Source organism: Lissotriton vulgaris, chromosome 3_1 (assembly GCF_964263255.1).
Source record: "Lissotriton vulgaris chromosome 3_1, aLisVul1.2, whole genome shotgun sequence".
In the NCBI taxonomy this organism is placed as follows: Eukaryota; Metazoa; Chordata; class Amphibia; order Caudata; family Salamandridae; genus Lissotriton; species Lissotriton vulgaris.
Genome location: NC_141689.1, coordinates 1,560,179,131 through 1,560,199,028, shown reverse-complemented (window position 1 = coordinate 1,560,199,028; position 19,898 = coordinate 1,560,179,131). Strand labels below are relative to the sequence as shown.

The window sequence follows — 19,898 nt, the reverse complement described above, 5'->3', positions numbered from 1 at the left end:
TGCCACTGGGTGAGTGCCGCGATCACTTTCTTTCTTGACTTCTTCTGCGCCATTGGATGAGGATCACAACAAAACTTAATCATGAGGCATTTTTATTGGGTAAACAGAGACCACTCCACAGAATGGGGAGGTGGCAGAGCAGTGAGGAATTTGCGGTAGAGTATCCACCGGAAAGAAAGTTACCATAGATAAGTAACTTGTTTTTCTGATAGATACTTCTACTCGCTGGTTAACCACCTGTAAAACAGACACCAAATGAGTACCTCCCAAGGTGGAGAGTCAGTGGAGTGGGCTCAGCTGTTAGAATAACTGTAGAAAATGAAGAAGGCCCACACATGTCAATGCAAGCATCAGCAGAAAATCATGTACAGATGTACGTATTTAAGGAGAAATACAGCCCTAAGCTATCTCCCATAGTGGAATAGAAGAACAACAGAAATATAGTGAGGTCCCGGGGGGAGGGAGGCAAAAACAGGTTTCAGTAGAATAGAGAAATATAATTAGACATAGCAGAAATGGAAAGCTACAGACCCGGGTTGTGAGAACACATCTTTGAGAAAAAATGTAAATAAGGTAGGGTAGAAGCATCGTATCGGTGGGAAATTAGGCCTTTATAGAGCAGTAGACGTTTTGGGAGTGGAGCATATGAAGAGAAACACCAAGGGTAACAGGCAGTACAAACGGTAGCAGTAGACGTTTTGGGAGTGGAGCATATGAAGAGAAACACCAAGGGTAACAGGCAGTACAAACGGTAGAGTAGACTCGTAACCAAATAACACATGCACATGTCTCGTATCCATATCCACATGATTAGCTTTTTTGTTTAAAGTAGTACGTTTGATATGATTTTGTGCTTAAACAGATTTGTTATCCTATATTTTACATGTTTGATGTATTTATGCTAAAAAGTGTATAAAAAAGTTGGATCCAGATTCTAGCTCCAAGGAGCTGACTGACCTTCCGTGTATGCTTATATTAAAATTTGTACTATATTGCCACAGAAGTCACGTCGTCTTTCTTTCGTGTGGCAACATTTGGTGCAGTCAGGCAGGATTTCATCTCGACTGTCTCAGGCTAGTTCCACTGGAAGAGCTGCCTGCCCTTGATTGAATAGAAACTGCGTAAAAATCAGGTAAGCAGACGCTGAGTGTTGTACTAAAGGTTGCCTATTCAAAAGGTGGGCAGGGAAGGATCCTTATTCGCCGTCAAAAGAGAGGAGGCGAGATCGAACTTTTTTGTACCTTAAAATTTAAATACACGGTTCTCTGGCAAATATAATATAGAAATGCATGCATGGGGCTTTTCCTTTGTTGGTAAGTAATTAAATGAATGTGGTGATTCCCTGTATATGCCGGAAAACTAGCTAGTGTGAATTCCCTGTGAAATAGAAGGGAAGAGACGCTCCTACAGGAGTGATATAGAAGGCAGTAGTGCATTACCCAGGAGAATAGCTCCGGGAAGAGCTGCTCCTTTGGGAGTGATCTAGAAGGCAGTAGTACATTACCCAGAAGGAAACCTCTGGAAGAGACATTCCTTCGGGGTTGCCCACAGATATTTTGGTTAGATCTAGAGGGGTAGTATAGAAATAGTGAGACGGTACTGGGTAACAAGTGTGTGAAGTCCGACATAGTAAAGAGACTGTCATTCGATTGGTGCTGGCAGGCTTTACCCTGATTTAGTCAGACGACAGGCTCCCAAAATCCCAGATTCGAGATACCTGGAAGGCGCGTTTAAGGAAAAGCGATAGAGGCTGAGGCATCAGTTGGAGAGTCTGATGGTTAGGTAACAAGACAGCGAATTGCTGGTGTCAATTGACTTTGCACTGAGCATGGGCAGACCCTTGGTTGCGAATACGAAAAGAACGTTAGTTGCAAATGCATAAGGAAGATGACAAAGACCACTGTTTTGGATGATCGTAATGGACACATTGCAAAGAAGCAGCAGGGTTCATCGCTGGTTGTCATACAGATGATATAAGTGAGGCAGAAAGATCTTTACAATATTTTTGGCATTTCAAAATCCCTAAGGTGTCCTCTTGGGAGTGGGGAAACTGGCTCAGATATAAACAGAGGGAATCCAAATAAAGCACCATAGGATAAGCCTGAAGAATAATAATTCTTTATGAGCGAGACCGATAATTCACCATGGCAAGAGACCGATGAGGATAAATTCAAATTTATAATCCTATGGCCCCATGGACAACCCAGTGTCTATGTAATACCACCGGGAGTCATATAATAACAGTCACCCATCATATTAGAGGCCCTTCTTGATGCATTCCTCACAGGTATTTAAGAGTAAGGAGTTTGAAACATGAATGTGACACCACATCCTCAAGCACAGCAAATCGTTGTTTATATTCACAATAATGTTGTAACATTATTTCAAGAGTAAGAAAGAAAAGGACAAGGAAAGAGAGCAGGCAGAGAGGTCCACAGCTAAGTCAGCGCATTAGCAGCTTAAAGAAGCATTTGCAATGCAATCGGTCTCGCCTTTGGGACCTTATATCTATTTAGCTATGCAGTACATTAGCCTGGGGCTGAAAAATCTGCTGTTCTTTAACAAAACTGCATGACACTCCAGGTATGGAAAAACATGGAGAGGAATATTGCCTTTCAGCTGTAAATGGTGTAGTCCAAAGCACTGTAAATCAGGGCCTTCAGTGGTCATATCACTGAAAATAGAAGATTTGAAAAAAATATTGTCTATGGGTGCTCGTGGAAGTCAATTTCTATGGACTGGAATCTAGAGAATGCTAGAGTGATTCTGGTATTTTACTGACCTCTACTGCTCGTTTTCCATCAGGACAGTTAAATAGAGGCAGTTGAAGAAGCAGAAAGCGATTCTGGTGTTTTACTGACCTCTACTGGTCGCTTTCTATCAAGACAGTTAAATAGAGGCAGTTAAACAGAAAAATAAGTTCCTAAGCAGAAGCATACAAGTCCTAGGGATGATCTCCAGAGCCCAAAAGTACATACACATAAGTATATACTGTAGGAGAGTAGGGTCTGCAATCCTATGGTCACCCCAGATTTTTGCTTTTTGCTTCACTGGTTTACGACTTTCCCTGGCTGTGGGCCTGCTAATCAGGCCCACAGCCTAGCTGTTCTCTCTCTAAATTGACACTCCTGTACTTTAGGTGCATTTACCAATTGGTACTGGGTCACTCTTGTAATTCCTTGTACAATGTACCATAGGTACCCAGGGCATAAGTGTACCCAAGGCCTACCAGGGGCTGCAGCATGTATTATGCCACCCCTGGCTGGCCATCTAAACAGACACAACTGGCTGGTAACACAGCTGGGACAAGGTTGTGTAATCACCCTTTGCTGTAGATATAGTATACCTCTATCTAACCCCAAAATGGACACATATACTCCTAAAAGTCACTCCTATGGCAGGCCTTATCAATCCTGAAGGCAGAGTGCTTGGAATTATGTGAGATGGTGCTCTAGCATGAGCTGAGCCTGTCTGCAGCTTCGGAACCAAGTCCTTATAGCTGTTCCATGATAACGCTATACCATATACTCTTAAGTGCATTATAACCCTCGCGGTTATTGCTAACTTTGGCATAGCATTATCAAAACATGTTGTGTAAGGGGTCATACGCTTTGGAATACTACCCCCTCGTCAGTTCTGGCGACGGGGGTAGCATTCCACCCTTCTAGAGGGATAAGACATGTATGTAACTAGAACCCCATTCAAAGTTAACCCGAGCCTCAGCATCACAAAATGGATGCTGCTGCCACAGACACAAGTCTGACTTCTTGCTGCTGGGAGTCCTTCCCGCAACGGAGGCTTGGACAAAGGGTTTCCTGCCTTGGGAGGTGCTAGCACCACCCCAGACAGGACTTTGTGTATCCAGATAGGCAGGGCTGAAAGGAATGAGACAATGAGACATGCCTGGGGCACACAAGGTGTCCCTGTGCATACCCCGGTTCAAACCAGTTGCTGGGGCACTTCAGCCCCAGCTCTGGCGCGAAACTGGACAAAGGATAGGGGGGGGGGGGTGTAACCACCCCCGTTCCTGGTCCCACCCATGGGAGGGACCTAGTCACTTGTACAGCCCCCTTTAGCAGAATAAAGGTAGGAGATGGTCCCATTCCAAATTAGATTATCCTGAATTGAAACTACAAAGAAGAAACTCTGGACTTAGACGTTCTGCTCCACAGAAGACTGAAGAAGTCTCCCTTGTGGCCAAGGAGTGACCACCCTGCACAAGCAGGCACCATCAAGCGTCCTAGCGGTTAACTTTGTTGTCCTTCCTGCCGGAACCAGACCTCAGAGCTCGACGAGACCCAGACCTCTCCGACCTCTACCCACATCTGCAGCACAGCTGAGACCCGTGGGTGCGACGAGACACGTGGGACCAGCCATCTTTTGAAGAACTGCACTTCGCTTCCAGCACGACCTCTGAGGCACCCTCGAGAAAGTGCGTTGGGGATTGAGAAGCCCCAGCCCCGAGCAGCTCCAGCACCGAAGACCAGCCCTCCAGCATCCACGAGATCTGCGCGTGGCCCTTTTGCTTGATTGTTGCTCGACGCGTTGTCTGGTCACTTGCCGGCTGGCTAGTGGCCTCCTAGACGACGAACCTTGAAATCTACACCGCTGGTCTGGTTGCTCCAGACTGGCCCTTGCTTCCTTCCAAAAGAGAAGCACCCAGGACCCTCCTGGTCCGCACCAGACGCCATCTTCACTCACTGCGTGGGTTGCCTTTGCCAAGGCCTGTTGACTCAGATTCCGGAACAGACACCGCCGACAGCGAGAGCCTGCGTGGGACATCTCGGGCCTCCATCCTGGTTGTCGAAGACACCTCCTGGTTCATGTGGCTGCAGAGTCAAGCGTCACCTCCTCACCTGATCGCGACAACATCATCTGGTTCCTTCCAGGTTCCACACCGGTCACTGGCTAGTGACTGTGAACATTGTCCCCTCTGCTTTCAGGTCTCCATCTTCCTTGATCCACCTTCGGATCACTCCGGACATCTTCCTCCTGGTCGCCTGCAACATCTTTCTCCAAGGCTCCATTGACTTCAAAGCGGAAACCCGACACACTTTCACACCTATGCACCCGCAGCCCGTGGGTGAGGTAACGAGAGCATTTTGGTGCTCATAGGTAGATTGACTCCTAGTGACCAGGTATCCTGTAGTTTCGGTCTCAACCAGTCGGAACTGTCTTTACTTACCTTTTTCGTAATTTGTTCATGCCCATTGACTTTGCATTGAAACCCGGGTGTGTGTTCTAACACTGCACACGCGTCCCATGGGTCTCCTGCTCCTTATCTAAGGTTAGGGTAGTGTAGCCCCAGCGATTCTACAACCTCTGGGCATCCTCATTTCTTCTATCGATTTACTTATACTATTTACTTAGTATATGGTTTGTTGTGGCCCTAGGGCACCATTGTAATTTGTGCGACTAACTGTATTTTTCTTAAGAGTTTTGTTATGAGCTTAGCCCTCTGATCTCATAAAGAGTTCAGAGGTGTTTGTTAGTAATAAATATATTGTTTATTTTCATAACAACCTGTGTGGTGTCCTTTCATCTGGTATTGAAGGCGTTATATGTGGTAAAACAGCTGGCTTCACATGCCAAGAGTTTAGCCTAAGACTGCTGTGTCCAGGCTACCATTAGGATAGCTGAGGTTGACTTACAACCAATCACCGTAAGGGGTGTTTGGACTGATACAAGGTGATCACTAGAACTAGTGAGCATCATATATCAAGCCAACTTATCACATATACAAGAGGTCTTGAATGCTCAACCTAAAAACCAAGAACTGAAGGTGCACTTGCAGCAGCACCACAAATGGCTGTCACACCGTCAGTGCAGGTATCGGGACAACAGCCAATAAGTATTAAGGGAAAAAGACTAGATTTTTTAGGAGGACAGGGACAAGTGCAGTGAAAAAGACAAGGAGGATATAGGGCAGGACAACAGTGTTATAAATGTGGTAATATGGGTCATTTTGCAAAGTAATATAGAGCGTAGAAGACCTACTGAGCAAAGGCAGGGATGGTTCGCTCTGCAGAGGCAGATGGGGCCACAACAGATTTAGCGGACTCCCCATCAACCTCTGCAGGCCCAGTGGAACGCACAATGTGGCAAATACCATAAAATATACCGCAGATTGCCAGAAATACTATTGGAGGACCCACATGGGTTCAGATGGGAGGAGTGAACGTGCAAGGAGGAAATCCCTTTTCTGCCCAACCTCAAATGTCCGGGTTGACATCAATCAACAGCTATCCACAATGAGAGCACCCACAGACAACCATTATATGTCCAATCCTATCGGTAACCCACAGATCAGATAAGGAACCCCTGTGACGGTAGACATAGGTCACCCCTATAGGTTTTTAATCAATACTGGGGCCACTAAATCTTGAATAAAGGAAGGAACACTACCACTTTCTCACACGTCAATGGACACAAGTGTATTCTGGGGCTTTCAGGAGGGTTCCCTTTACTGAAAGAGTGAACATGACAATAGGAGACACGCCAATTAAAGGATCATTGTTACATTCCCCAGAGGCACCGGTCAATTTTCTTGGAAGAGACCTGATGAGTAAGTTGAATATGACCATCTCTTTTCTGGAAGATAGGATGATGGTATGTTACATTTCAGGTATCACACCAGGTAGGGTGTTGTCACTCATAGCTCAGGAGGACTTGGGACAGCAGGTCAGAGCAATTCCTCTAGATACAGGAGCCCTTTTGCGTGGCATACATGTTTTAATAGCACATATGTCATCGCTACTGGGGAACGCAGTGCAGATACCAAAAGAACTATTGTTCAGACCTGAGAGGCCTGCGGATGCCATTGAAGAACCGGAAGTACGAGTTACTTACCTTCGGAAACAAAGTATCTGGAAGCCCCAGATTCCTTAACGTAGAATTATCCCCAGGCGTGAGACTGGATCCGGAAAACTTTTCTGCCACAGCATCCCTGTGCACCGGGGGAACGGCACCACGTGACTACGCCCTGACGTCGTCCGTGTTCATGACGTCAGCAAGGATACACAAGTCCCACCCTGGCACGCCTCCGTCTGTTTTCTTCGGAGAACTTTTCCACGCCACAATGCGGAGCCATCACAAACAAAACTGTGAGAATACTGAAACAGTGTGTGAAAACCCAGCTATACAGAAGGGAAAGAAATGAAAGGTGAGGAACAGCACCATCCAGAATTGTTCCAGGCACTAAGGCACCAAGTCATGGAAGGAAAGAATAGAGTGCAGCTACTGTAAGCAAGCCTGCAACCAACATAACAGCCTCCCTGGAGGCAGAAAGCATGTCAAAAAGGGCACCACAGACAAAGAAGTCTGCAACCGCCGCCCGGAGCCAAGAAGGGGCCCAAGGCCAGAATGGAAGAGCAATGACAAGTTTTCCCTCAACAACCCAGCAGGGGGGATCTTATGAAAAGAACTGAAGGTCGAGACCCAGCCAGGGGATCTCAACCCCAAGGACTGTAAGAGTCAGAAGTGCAAGCAACCTAAGGAAGCAGGGCACAAACAAACCCTACATTGGAGACCAAATGCATGGGCGCAGAAGAACCCAGGCATTTGCCAACCAATCACCAGAAAAGAAGAAATGGAGCAACAACAACCAGGCGACCATCCCCCTAAGACAAGCATTTGCAATGCAATAGGTCTCGCATTTGCAAGTGTTTGAGCTATTGGCATTGTAAATGACAATGCCTTTTATTTAGGTTTTGATAATTAACACATAAATAAATAGCATTGTCATTTACAATGCCAATAGCTCAAACTCTTGTAAATACGAGACCTAATCAAAGAAGTGGCCTCCATTTTCCCTGGCTGCACGGAAAGTTAAAGTGCGCATGGCGCTCTGAATGTTGGAGGAAAGCATGTTGTGCCTGCAGCAGGAGAAACTTAAGAAAATAGTGCTTACAGAGTAAAAAAAATGCTTTTTTCATAAGCAGATGAAACAGATATTCTAGCAATTTGAAAAAGACCTTTTCAAAACGGATGCTCAATTGCAAGCTTGTTTGGCAGAAATTGCAAGATGGATGGAATAAAGCAGGTTAAAACTGAACCCTACCTTTCTCTCTTCATTAACCGAAATGTTACACATGGTTATTGCTGTGCTGGTGTCACAATAGTCCCATGTCAAGTGCAAGTTAAGGAAGTTCCTAATCTTTGAGATAACGTTTACCCGAAGATAAAGGAAGCCCTAAAAAGCCCTAAAAAGCCCCTGTATGTGGAGAGCTGGTGGGTGCCTTTTATTTTTGTCCACGTGGAGTTTGTTAGGATTACCAGTGTACAAACTAGGCTGTAGCAATTCAGTGAGATAGCTCAGCAAATCAAACACTAACTTTAAAGATGTGTGTGGTGTGTAGGTTCGAATACCTTTCATCCCTTGGAGGCCAGTAAAATGAGTGCCCAATTAAAATTGTGAAATAAAAACGGTGTATTAACATTTTATATGTAATGTGCACTGAATAACCGAAATATATGAGTAACAGGTTAGTTTTCAGCACAGAAACTGAAACAATGCACACCCGCCTCTCAGCCTGTTATATCTCTACTTTGATTGCAGATTTTAACCGGTTCGACTATACACTTTCGGCACATAGCACACTTTAGAACTGATGCACAATGCCTAGAGCAACACCTAGCTCAACCAGATCCCAGAGACTTTCATCACTCTCAGATGGTGACATCTTGTTTCTAACCTGCACCCTTAAAATGTCTTGCTTTCCACCCAGCAGCTTTGGACTCACTCTAAAGAGGATGCAACATTTTAGAAATACTGGGTAGTAATTTTTAGGTTGTGAAATGTAGTTTTTAATGTCATTTGCATCAACTAAAATACACTTTATTGTACACCTGTGTTTTGACAGAATATTAGTTGGATGCTTCGAAATGCTCCTTATCAAGTCACCAAAAGTTACCAGATGAATGAAAGTAAAGATAAAAAATCTAAATCAATTATATGTACAGATTTGGGATGTTGAACTGCCTTGCGATTTGCAGTTTTTCAGCAGTCAAATAAAGTGCAGATAAAGTCTATTTTGGCCCTGTGGCTATCCAAACTTCACCTTCTGTTAAGGCCTCACCTTCATTGCTTTCTCCTGCAGGTCACAAAGAGACCTGAACCAGCACTTTGAACTTCTTAAATACCAAAGAAGAAAAAATTTTGCATTTAGTGGGTGTAAAAAACAGAGGCATTTAAGGCGAACGCAGGGGCTGCTAGATCACGGGGCTGGGTGGAAATCTCGGGCACAAGTTCAGCTTTCCACAGGCTGAATCACACATGCCTCAAGTAGTCCGGGTGTAGAACAGCCGCCCTTCTTCGTAGCTCTAAGTGAATTTCATCCCGCCTTAGTGCTATGAGGTAAGGCGCTGCTCAAGATGCTTTGTGTCTCAGCACTTTGGCAGACATTATTAAAAGGCTGAAGCGGATTAAAGCTTTTCCCGTGGCCTTGAACTCTTTCTCCATTAATGGCCGCTGTTGTACCAATTCAAAGGGCCATACATTCTTGCTTTAATGCCAGCTGGGCTGCGAGGGTCTGCTTATGTCATCTACAAGCACCAGAGGGCGCCAGCGCACGTCCAACTTACATACCCTGAGTTACGGCTTATTGAACACTCGTTCTTTGCAGAGCCATAGGTTAGAGGTTTTCACACTCCTGGAAGACGGGGAGCTAGATGTCCTCGCACTTACGGAGACATGGCTGGAGGATTGCTCAGCGCCCGATTTAGTGGCGGCCCTTCCAGATAACTATTTGGCTATTCACTTTAACAGGGAAGGAGCCAAAAGAGGAGGAGGAGTAGCTCTTTTCTATCAGTCATGCCTCCGTGCCAATAAATTTCTCTCCGAAACCCTTGGAGGAGCTGAGGTTATGGGGGTTAAGCTCAGGAGGGGGGCTGTCTGTGTGGTGTTCTTGGTGGTTTATCGGCCACCTTGGGCGTCGCCTGACTTCCCTACCCTCTTTGTAAGATTGGTCCAGGACCTGTGTACAAGATACGACAAAATGGTAATAGTTGGAGACTTCAACTATCACTGGGAAAAGTCCCCTAAAGAAGGACAAGCACTACAGATAGAGGAGGCGGTCTCCTCCTTAGGTCTTGTCCAACAGGTCACGGGACCAACACATGAGAAAGGTCATGTGCTTGACCTAGTTTGGACCACCATGCCAGCCCAGGGCATCACGGAAATTCTTCCTTGTGCCTGGTCTGATCATTTTCTAATAAAGGGCAGACTTACATTGAGGGGCCACATATCCAAACCTGAGGAGGGCTGGAAAACGGCCCGCAAATGGAGAAACCTTGATGGGGAAAAACTGGTCCACCTCCTAAAACACCATCCTTCAGACATAGAGCCAGATGCCCACGCTGATGCCTTATGTAGACATTTCCAGCATAAACTGGGGAGTGCCATTGATGTGGTGGCGCCTCTTCGCAGGATGAAGAAGGTGGCGAGAGGAGTTGGGGCGCCTTGGTATAATGATTCCCTCAGAGAGATGAAACGCGGGGTGAGGAAGAAAGAGCGGGCATGGCGTAAAAAATACGACGCCATCTCCAAACAAGAATATACCTCATCCTTAGCCCAGTACAAACTAGCCATACAATCAAGGAAGGCTGCTTTCTTTGAGGAAAGAATAACCACTGCTAGAAATCCACAAAAAGAAATCTTCCGGGTCTTGGCGGAGCTCAGAGTGAACAAGGAGCAAAGTCCCGAGTTCACCCAGGAGGACTTTCAGAGGTTCCAGGACTTCTTCGTAAAGAAGATATCCGACATCCTGGATGAAATTGCAGTAACTGCACACCTCGAATGCCCGCACATACCGGATTCCATTGGTCCACTAAACATCCTGCCTCTAGCTGAGCTATCCCTTATTTCAAAACAGGAATTGCTCAAAATCACAGGCCGAGTCAAATCAGGCTCCTTGGTAGACCCTTGCCCGCCTGACATATTCAAGATGGCAATGCCAGGAATAGAGGAAGAGGTCCTGCACCTATTGAACACCTCTCTTCGTTCAGGACAGATCCCTTCAGCTTTTAAAGAGGCTCGCTTGATCCCCTTATTGAAAAAACCTGGAGCGGATGCAAAATGTCTGAAGAATTTTCGGCCTATCTCCCAGTTGCCTTTTTTGGCGAAGGTAATTGAGCAGCATGTGCTAGCTCTACTGTCAGGCCATTTAGAGAGCAACAACCTGCTGGAGACTAATCAGGCAGGGTTCCGTGCGAACCACAGCACGGAACTAGTGATGCTATCCATTTTGGATGAGCCTAGGATGCGAGCTGATGTAAAAACACCGAGCGCCTTGGTACTATTGGATCTCTCCGCGGCGTTTGACACCGTGTGCCATAAACAGCTTCTGTCGCGGTTGAGATCCTTTGGTGTCGTGGGCACAGCACATGCATGGCTCGCATCATTTCTGCAAGGGAGGACACAACGAGTACAGCTGGGGGATTTACTTTCTACCCCTGCTCCGATCACCTGCGGGGTCCCCCAGGGATCTGCCTTGTCCCCACTACTTTTTAATATCTACTTGCAGCCACTAATTGCTCTCCTGAATAGGATGGACTGCCTAGTATACAACTATGCCGATGACACCCAGATAATCATCCGGCTGGATGATGGTCCAGGAGCATCCACCAGGCTACAAGACATATTGAAAACCACTGTCAATTGGATGTCTGAGAATTCCTTAAAAGTTAACCCGGATAAGACGGAAGTACTACCTATTTCCATCTCCGGTAACCCCTGGAGTGATAAATTCTGGCCTAGGGAGCTGGGTGTCCCCCCAAAGCCGGCAGTTGCAGTTAAAAGCCTAGGCCTATATGTGGATAAGAAATTATCCATGGAAAAACAAGTTACCACCGTAGTAGGCACCAGTATAGGCTTGCTAAGACAACTTAGAAAGATCGCTGCCCTACTCTCCTTCTCCACCCTGAGGCACGTAGTCTCAGCCACTATTCTGGCTAGGCTGGACTACGGGAACTCCCTTTATCTGGGTTTGCCACAGCGGCTGCTGGACAAACTACAGGGAGTCATGAACGATGCAGCTAGGCTGATATTTAAAAAACCTAGAAATGCCCATGCCTCTCCCCTAATGCAGGAGTTACACTGGCTGCCAGTTCGCCAGCGAATCATTTTCAAAGGAATGTGCATTGCCCACAAGGCTTTGTATGGCAAAGCTCCAAAATACCTGAAATCCCGACTATCCCCCTACATACCGGGTAGGACTTTGCGTTCGTCGGACGCTACTCTTCTGTCCCAGCCCCGCTTCAAATTGACCACGGTGGGGGGCCGTGCTTTCTCCAACACGATCCCAGCTTTATGGAACAAATTGGATCCAGAGCTCAGGAAGGAGAGCAATCTACTTTCCTTCAGAAAGAAACTTAAAACCGTACTATTTAAACAAGCCTGGAGCAGGTCTTAGGTGCACAGCTGGTTTCCAAGTGAATTTAACATCTCTCATGTAAATCTGGTCAGACCGCGCTTAGAGACCCCTGTGGTTATAACGCGCCATACAAATTAAATAAATAAATAAATAAATTTTCTGTCCTTTTCTGGAATGTATGCCGTTTTGAAGCACACGCTGCACTAGACAGATAGTACTAACAGTAAAAACCAGCAATGCACGTTTCCTTAAAGTGCAAGCAGATTACGTACCAAACTCAGGACAACAAATATTACCGCTGGTGCCTCCGGAGCTCTCGCCTGAAGCCACTATAAAAGTACTGCCAACCAAATGGAAGCTATGCGCCAGACGTGCAGAGTAAGTCTTTGTTCCCTGCACTGCGCACGCACGCACGCCAGCTGTTTTACAACTCATGTAGTTTCACTTTCTCAATGTGCCCGCACAGTTTTCTGTAGAATTTACTGATGTAAGGGACGTTCCTCAGCTCAACTTCTATCAGGACACACGCGTGATAACTCGGAGGTAAATGCTTTCATCCAGGTAGTGACTGGCTTGCGAGAAATTTCACCCAGATACAGCTGAAGATGTTGGGTCAGACCGGAGGGTGAGTGATCCTGTGTGCGCGTGGCGGGCAGATGGGAAGAGCGGCTGAGCACGTGAATAGTGGCTGGCTGGTTGGTATGGGGGCGGAGGTCCTGTTCTGATGAACATGCGCGCTCGGGAAGTCCTCGATCCCCCATGAGTCAGGAGCACTGGCGCGAGTGGTGGGCGCTTGTCTGTGTGGCGTCGGGATGACCAGGCGAGCATGGTGGGAGCGCGCGACGCCCTGAGTGTACTTATGCTGCCAGCCAACAAAGATAGCGTTGGGCTGTCCAGGCGAGCGCAGTGGGAGCACGCATCATGAAAACAGACACAGACGGAGTGAGCATGCACATGGGCTGCCTTGGGGAAAGTGCACATCTCCTGGCCCCCTTAGCGACAGTGTAGAGAACAGACGGCATGCGTGTGCACGTGGCCTGTCCAGGGGAAAGTGCACATCTCCTGTCCTGCATCGCTCAGCAAGTCAGCGACAATAGATCTCGCTAGCGAGCAGCTTCGCTGCATCGCTAGGCGAGACATAAGGCACAAGTTACTTACCTTCGGTAACTATATATCTGTAAGAAACAGTAGTTAGTGTTAGATTCCTTACCTTAGAATATCCCCAGGCGTCTGACTTGATCCGGAAAGTTTTCATCTGCAGTACCCCTGCGCGTTGGTAGGAGTCGTCTGCAGCTCCGTATCAGTCTTCAGCGTCGTGATCACAGGGATGACTAAGTAGGTAGAGGCCGCCCTCGAACGGTGACGTCAGTTCTGTACATAGCTTTCCGCTCCAGGAACACAGAGCCATGCAAGAAACACACATTGGTGCCATGAAACTAGGGCCCTCAAAGGGAGATACCTTAACACTAGATTTCAGTTCGCAGAACGGGGAGGATGGGTGGGGAGGTAAGGAATCTAACACTAACTACTGTTTCTTACAGATATATCGTTACCGAAGGCAAGTAACTGTGCATCTGAAAGAAACAGGTTAGTGTTAGATTCCTTACCTTGGAATAGATACCCCAGAAATACCAACCCTGGTGGTGAGTCAGCAAACTAAGCTCACACCAGAAAGTCCTGGAGAATGGAACGGCCGAAAAAGCCATCTCTCCGGACTTGGCTGTCCAGGCAGTAGTGTTTAGCAAACATGTGCAGCGAGGCCCACGTAGCTACCTGACAGATGTCCTGCAAGAGGACTACTCGTCCCAGAGCAGTAGTAGCCGCTGTGGCTCGAGTGGAATGGCCGTTCAGCCCCACAGGATGCACGTTTTTCGCCAAGGAGTAACAGACCTTGATGCACAACCCGACCCACCGAGAGATGGTCCGCTTGTGCACCGCCCGTCCCTTCTTAACGCCCACGTAACCAACAAAGAGCTGGCGACCACCCGGAACTGGCGTGTGCGGTCTAGATAAAAACAGAGCGCACGTTTTGGGGCCAGACGGTGGAGCCTCTTTTCCTCTTTCGAGGGATGCGGAGGCGGAAAGAAGGTGGGCAAGGTAATGGACTGCCCGATGTGAAAGGCTGCACCCACCTTGGGCAGGAAAGAAGGACGAGTCCTCAGAACAACCTTGTCCGAATGGACAGAGAGGAATGGAGGCTTAGAAGATAGAGCCTGGAGCTCACTCACTCTCCTGGCAGAGGTGATGGCAACCAGGAATGCAGTTTTAAGCGTCAGAAGAGGCAGAGGACAGTTATGAAGTGGCTCAAAGGGAGCGCACATCAGATAAGTCAGTACAAGCTTCAAGTCCCACTGAGGCATCACGAAAGGAACAGGAGGGAACATGTGTGTGATGCCTTTCAAGAATCTATTTACCACAGGAGACTTAAAAAGAGAAGGCTGATCAGAAAGCCTTAAGAAGGCTGAAATGGCAGAGAGATAGCTGTTGATAGTGCCCAGAGCAGAGCCCTGCTGGGCAAGAGAAAGCAGGAAGAGGAGAACCCCTGAAAGGGAGTCAAAAAGTGGATCCACAGCCATTGCTGTGCACCATGCCACACATTTGTTCACCTGCAGGTGTATACTGTTTTTGTGGATGGACCCCTGGCTGACAGACTCACATCACAGACTTCAGGAGGCAAGTCAAATGGCCTCAACCGTCGCCGCTCAATCTCCACTGATATAGGTGAAGACTGGACCGGTTCGAGTGGAGTACCGTCCCCTGCTGCTGCAACAGAATGTCCTCCTGAAGAGGCAGACGAATCGGGGGATCTACTGACTTGCTGAGTAGCTCGGGAAACCAGTATCTTCGTGCCCAGTCCGGAGCCACAAGGATGATTTGGGCCCGGTCTCGCCTGATCATCTTCAGCACTCTGGGCAGAAGTGGTGTAAACAGAAAGGCGTAAAACAGACAACAGCTCCACTCCTGACGAAGAGTCTCCGAGCGAGTGCCGCCTTGGAAATTCCAACTCGCAGAACTGATGACATTGCGCGTTCTCTTCGGTGGCCGATAGATCTAACCAAGGCTCTCCCCACTGCTGAAAGAGACCTTTCACCACGTCCGAGTTCAGACGCCATTCGTGATCCATCATGCACCGGCGGCTGAGGTCGTCCGCCCTGGCGTTCAGGGAACCAGCCAGGTGTTAAACCACCAGGGTTACGCCCTTGTGTTCCAGCCATGTCCAGAGGCGCAGAGCCTCCTGACAAAGGGTCAACGACCACACCCGCCCTGTTTGTTGCAGTACCACATGGAGGTGGTGTAGTCCGTGAACACCTGCACTACACTCTCCCGGACAGAGGCGAGGAATGTCTTCAGTGCAAGCCGGATCGCCCACAACTCCAGAAGGTTGATGTGGAGCCAGGACTCCGCCGGAGACCAGAGGCCTCTGATCTCCGCCACTCCCATGTGGCCCTCCCAGCCCTGGAGGGACCCTTCCGTCACAACTACGTGCTACGATTGGGGTAGGGAGAGGGATCTGCCACTGACCCCGTAAGCCACCACTGCAACCGTCTTGGGGTGCCCTCTGAGATCAAGACATGGTTGGACAAGTTGTCCTGATGCTGGGCCCACTGAAACTTCAGGTCCCACTGCAGAGCCTGCATCCGCCACCTGGCGTGATGAACCAGAAGGATGCAGGAGGCGATCAGCTCCAGGAGCCCTGCGTCAACCTGACCGAGATTTGGGATGACGGCTGAAAGATTAGAATCAGAGCCTGAATATCCCGAACCCGCTGTTCGGGAGGATACACCCAAAACTGCGGCGAGTCTAGAACCGCTCCGATGAAGAGGAGCTTCTGAGAGGGGCACATTGTTGGAGAACCCCAGCAGGTGTAGGAAGTCTGCTGTAGTCTGGAGGTGGCTGGCAACTGTCTGGGGCGAGCCCGCCTTCAACAACCAGTCGTCGAGGTAGGGGAAGACTGAAACCCCTAACCTGCGCAGATGAGCTGCGACCACCGCCATCACTTTTGTGAACACCCGTGGGGCGCTGGTAAGGTTGAAGGGGAGCACGGTAAACTGAAAGTGCTCTTAGCCCACCATGAACCGCAGGTAACGCCGGTGGGCCGGCAGGACGGGGATGGGAAAATAAGCGTCCTGCAAGTCCAACGCTACAATCCAGTCTCCCGGGTCCAGGGCAGCTAAGACCTGAGGCAAAGTCAGCATCTTGAACTTCTCCTTCCGGAGGAAGCCGCTGACGTTCCGCAGGCCCTAGATAGGGCGCAGGCCCCCTTTGCCCTTCTTGGGAACCAGAAAGTAGTGGGAGTAACAACCACACCCTACTTCTGGCCCAGGAACGCGCTCGATGGCCCTCTTGGCCAAGAGGGTCGTAACTTCCTCTCGCAGAAGATTCAAGTGATCCCCCGACAGGCGGTGGTACTGCGGTGGCATGGCTGGAGGGGTCGCCTCGAAGGGGAGGGAGTAGCCCCTTCGGACAATTTGCAGCACCCACCTGTCCGAAGTGATGTTTCGCCAGTGAAGGAGGTGATGGTGAATCCTGCCCCCCACTGGCGTCATGTGGGCCTGAAAGCTCGGACTAGGAAGGCTTTGAGGCGGACGTAGCGGTGGTGGATGTGGACTGGCCTCGCCGTTGACCCCGGCACCACCACAGCAGTTACCACGTCCGCCACCGCGCTGGATGTTAGTCTGCAGTCCGTGGCTCGCAGGACGTGTGGGGGCTCCCCTTCCTTGGCCACGAAAGAAGCGAAAGGCAGCAGGTTGCTGGCGCGGGGCCGACAGGCCCAAGTCCTTGGCCGTAGCCCTGGAGTCCTTAAAGCGCTTAAGCGCACTGTCTGCCTTGTCGCCAAAGAGGCGACGGCCATCAAACGACAAGTCCATAAGGGCGTTTTGGACATCAGTTGAAAAGTTGGCGGACCTCAGCCAGATGTGGCGACAAATCGCCACCATCGTTGCCATCGCTCTACCTAGCGAGTCCGTTGTATCCAGTCCACACCAGATGGAATACCGTGCCGCATCTCGACCCTCTGCAAGGGCTTGGGCGAGTTTAGTCCGGGCCTCTGTAGGAGAGTGGGGTCTGCAATCCTATGGTCACCCCCGATTTTTGCTTTTGCTTCACTGTTTTATGAATTTCCCTGGCTGTGGGCCTGCTAATCAGACCCACAGCCTAGCTGTCTCTCTCTAAATTGACAACCATGTACCTTAGGTGCATATCTAATTGGATACTGAGTCACCTTATCAGTCCCTGTACAGTATACCTTAGGTACCCAGGGCATAGGTGCACTCAGGGCCTACCAGGGGCTGCAGCATGTATTATGCCACCCCTGGCTGGCCATCCAAATCTGACACAACTGGCTGATCAATCAGCTGGGGCAAGGTGGTGTAATCACCCTTTGCTTTAGATATAGTATCCCTATATCTAAACCTAAAATTGACACATATCCTCCTATCAGTCACTCCTATGGCAGGCCTTATCAATCCTGGAGGCAGAGTGCTTGGAATTATGTGAGATGGTGCTCTAGCATGAGCTGAGCCTGTCTGCAGCTTTTGGAACCAAGCCCTTTAGCTGTTTCCATGATAACGCTATACCATATACTCTTAAGCGCATTATAATCCTCGCGGTTATTGCTAACTTTGGTATAGCATCAAAACATGTCGAGTAAGGGGTCATACGAATTGGAATACTACCCCCTCGCCAATTCTGGTGACGGGGGTAGCATTCCACCCTTCTAGAAGGACACGACATGTATGTAACTGTGAACCCCGGTTAAAGTTAACTCGAGCCTCAGCATCACAAAATGGATGCTGCCACCACAGACACAAGTCTGACCTCCTGCTGCTGGGAGTCCTTCCAGCGAGGGAGGCTTGGACAAAGGGTTTCCTGCCTTGGGAGGTGCTAGCACCAACCCAGACAGGATTTTGTGTATTAGGTAGGACAGGGCTGAAAGGAATGAGACATGCCTGGGACACACAAGGTGTCCCTGTGCATACTCCGGTATAAAATCAGGTCCTGGGGCACTCCAGCCCCAGAGCTGGCGCAAGACCGGACAAAGGATAGGGGGTGTAACCACCCCCCTTCCTGGTCCCACCCAGATGGGGGACCTAGTCGTAGTGCAGCCCCCTTTAGCTGAATAAAGGTAGGAGCTGGTCCCATTCCAAGTTAGATTAATCTTGACAACTTCCACGAAGAACTCTTGACCTTCGACCTCCTGAACATCAGAAGACTGAAGAATCTCCCCTATGGTCAGGGAGTGCCCATCCTGCTTCGCAGGCACCATCAAGCTCCTGTGCGGTTTGCTGCAAGTCCTTCCTTCCTGGAACCCGACGATCCAGCTCGACGAGACCCGGACCTCCAGAAGACTCTGACCTCTACCCACATCCACAGCACAGCTGAGACCCGTGGGTGCGACGAGCAACTTGGAGACGGCCATCTTGAAGAACCTGCACAGCGCTTCCAGCACAACCGCCGAGGGATCCTCGAGTGAGTGCACTGGGGTCTGAGAAGCCCCACACCGACGCAACTCCTGCACCAAAGACCAGCCCCCCCAGCATCCACGAGATCTGCGTGGGGCCCTTTTGCCTGGTTTCTGCTTTACCTGTTATCTGGTCAGTTGCCGGCTGGCTAGTGACCTCTGAGTCGACGACCCGAAGATTTCAACACTGCTGGTCTGGTCCCCCAGACTGGCCCTTGCTTCCTTGTAAACGAGAAGCACCCCGGACCCTCCTGGTCCGCACCAGACGCCATCTTTGTTCCACCGCGTGGCTTGCACTTGCCAAGGCCTGTTGACCAGATCGACGATCCAACACCCCCAACAGCAGCAGACTACGTGGGACAGCTCGTGCCTCCAGCCTGGTCGTAGAGAACAGCTCCTGGTCCGCGCAGCTACAGAGAGAAGTGTCCCGTCCTCCACCTTCCCTCCTGGCTCCAGCACCGTCACTGGCTAGTGACCGAGACTCTGTCCCCTTCCCTTTCAGGACGACTTCTTCCTAGTTCCATCCTTGGAACCACCGGACTCCTCCATCTGGCCGCTGCCAGCAACTCCTTGTTTCAGGCTTCACCGGGATCAACGCAGCAAACCCAACACCACTTCAGCCCTATGCAGCCGCAGCCTGTGGGTTAGGTAACTAAAGCTTCTAGGTGCTGAAGTCAATGTTCACTATCCTAGTGTTCAGGTCCACTGTTTTACCTCCATCCAGCCGGGTTCGTCCGGAATCCGTACCTCTTTAAACTGTAGCATCCATAGACGTTGGTACACATCCCGCGTGAGAGTTTCCACTCTGCACGTGAGTCCCGTGGGCCTCCTGCTCCTTACTTACCTAGTCAGTAGCGTAGTCCCAGCGATCCTCCAGCCTCTGGATCTTCTTACAGTACTTTCTTTCCTCGCATTCCATTGTTTCTAGTACATGGTTTGTCGTGCCCCTAGGGCACCATTGTAAATCGTGCAACTTGAGTGTATTTTTCCGAAGAGTTTGTCATGTGCTTAGCCCTCTGACCTCATAAAGAGTTCAGAGGTGTATGTTAGTTAATAAATACTTGTTT

The 19,898-nt window shown here is 49.2% G+C and overlaps 1 protein-coding gene across 1 annotated transcript in view; it reads right to left on the bottom strand.

The window, feature by feature from the left end:
- Positions 1-19,898, bottom strand: part of CENPE (centromere protein E) — a 1,817,274-nt gene that overhangs the window by 281,861 nt on the left and 1,515,515 nt on the right. The window lies entirely within an intron of this gene.